The sequence below is a fragment of the Otolemur garnettii genome, unplaced genomic scaffold, assembly GCF_000181295.1.
Source record: "Otolemur garnettii isolate 467f Iridium unplaced genomic scaffold, OtoGar3 scaffold00008, whole genome shotgun sequence".
Classification (NCBI taxonomy): domain Eukaryota; kingdom Metazoa; phylum Chordata; class Mammalia; order Primates; family Galagidae; genus Otolemur; species Otolemur garnettii.
In genome coordinates this window covers 6307019-6309363 of record NW_003852403.1, presented here as the reverse complement: position 1 = coordinate 6309363, position 2345 = coordinate 6307019, and positions in this window count along the sequence as shown.

The following is a 2345-nucleotide window of genomic DNA, read 5'->3' as shown; positions in this document are numbered from 1 at the left end:
AAAAAAAAAAAAAAAAAAAGAAATGAGCTCTGTTAACTTTTTAAATGGGGATATATAATTTACAATTATTAAAAAGAAAAAATTCACTAGAAAGGAAAATGAAATTGGGGAACTCTCCTAGAAAGTAGAGAAAAAATTATGTATATATTATAGATATTACAGAAATCAGGAAAGAAAAGATGAGGAAATCAGAGGGTCAACTTGGGATCCAACATCTGACAAAAAGACAGCAGAAGGAATGCTGGGGAGAAAAATCATTAAAAAAAAAAAGATTCAAGAAATATTCCCACAACTGAAAGACATAAATTCCTGCATCAAGAAGTCTCAGCAAGGCAGGACATGGAGGACCAAGGTCCCTGGAGGACCGAGAAGGTGAGTGGATTGCTTGAGCTAAGGAGTTCCAGGCCAGCCTGAGCAAGAGTGAGACCCCGGGCGAGCAGAAAGCCCAGGGATGTCACTACTTTCGCAGGAAGTGGAGAGAAAGCTTCCCCAACCACCAGGGAGGGAGCCAAGTTGAAAGGAAGGAGAGTGAGGGTGAGGGGTGGTGTGGGGAGTGGCGGGTCACCGCTGAAACTTGATCTGGAAACTCTCTGTGAAACAAACAAAAAATGTCCTGAGCTGAGCATTTAAAAAATTACAAATTTATGAGTCTGCACACTCAAAAAAAAAAAAAAAAGAGTGAGACCCCATCTTTACTAAAAATAGCCAACCACTGTGGTGGACGCTTGTAGTCCCAGCTGCTTGGGAGGCTGAGGCAAGAGGATCACTTGAGCCCAAGAATTTGAGGTTGCTGTGAGATATGATGCCACAGCACTCTACACAGGGTGACAAAGTGAGACTCTTGTCTCTGAAAAAGTTTCAGCGAGGGTCCCGCACAATGGGTGAAAATATATGCACACAAAGAAGCAAGTTGGTGATATGTGAGTATACTTGGAGCAAAGAGGCAATCCTTAGAGAGTGCAGAGATGCAAATCAGGTTATATACAAAGAATCAGACGTCAGAATAGCCTTAGACTTTACCACAGCACAGAGTAGGCTAGAAAGCAGTGTAGAAATGTCTTTGTTATTTTGAAGAAAACTTATTTTCAAACTAGAATTCTATGCCCTGCCCAAGTGTCAGTCAAGTGTAACAGTAGAGTAAGAACATTTTCACCTGTTTGCCTAGAATAGGAAACTGGGAATACTGGGAAGCTACTAGGGGATTTTTGTTTACATCAAAAATGAGAGTGTAAGTCAAGAAAGAGAAAGACTTGAGACAGAAAACAGGAGATGTAACGAGAGAAACAAGGGACGAAGGTAAGGACAGATTCCCTGTTGCCAACAGTGCAGTGAGCCCAGAGAACAGCCAGCCAAAGAGGAGCTGGTCAGCAGGGCCCAGGAGGGGGTTTTCTAAACAGACGGAAATGCTGTATTCTCAAACATGGTCGAGCACACTGAGAGGGGATTTACACGTCTGAGTTAGCATTGTGGTAGATGAAATAAAGGACACCAAACATTTTAAAAAACCAATTGGATAAAGTGATAATTATTTGTTCCAGAGGGAAAATACTATTCAGAAGAGAGAAAAAAAATAACTGTGTTTGTAATTCGTGTATTCATGTCTCTGCCCTGAATAGTACTTACAGAATCATAATAAATGTGAATCCTGAAAATGGCTCTAGCCAAAATTACAACGCAACCATAATGGGAAGGTGGGGGAAACACAGGAAGAGAGTGTGTGTGTGTCTGAGGGAGAGAGAGAGAGAGACAGACGAGAGAGAGAGAGCGGGGTGGGGGGGGGGGAGAAAGTGAGGTCGAGACAGGGCGGTATCAAAGAGACCAGACTCTCATCAACCACAGTAGGAAATCACCTGGTAAGGGATCAAATGGAAATATAAAAAGTATCTTTACAGGCAAGTTATTTCAAAATATGGAAGTAAGCACTGAAAGAATTGTTTAAAAAAGAGTTGAGAGTGGTTGCCTCTGGGGAAAAACGAATAGTAGGAACAAGGTAGGAATCTGGTTCTTGTGGTAACAAAAGAATAATTTGTCTGTTAATCTATGCCCATAGAGAGTCGGGATAAAAAATAAGGACAAAAACAGACAAAAATGAAAAAAGAACAAGAGAGAACAGAAGGCTCATACATAGACTGTGCACCTACTTGGAGGCAGCGCTGTTTTGGACACTCCGTTGCGGGTCATCCCATTTAATCTCCACCACCACCAAGCATGTATCACTACCCCTATAATCCACATGAGAAAGGAAGCCCGAGACTTGAAAACCTGCCTATGGAAGCACGTCTAGCAAGAGACTTGCTCAATTCATCCATCTCCCCATGTCTATCCCTTTCTTTTTTTTTTTTTTT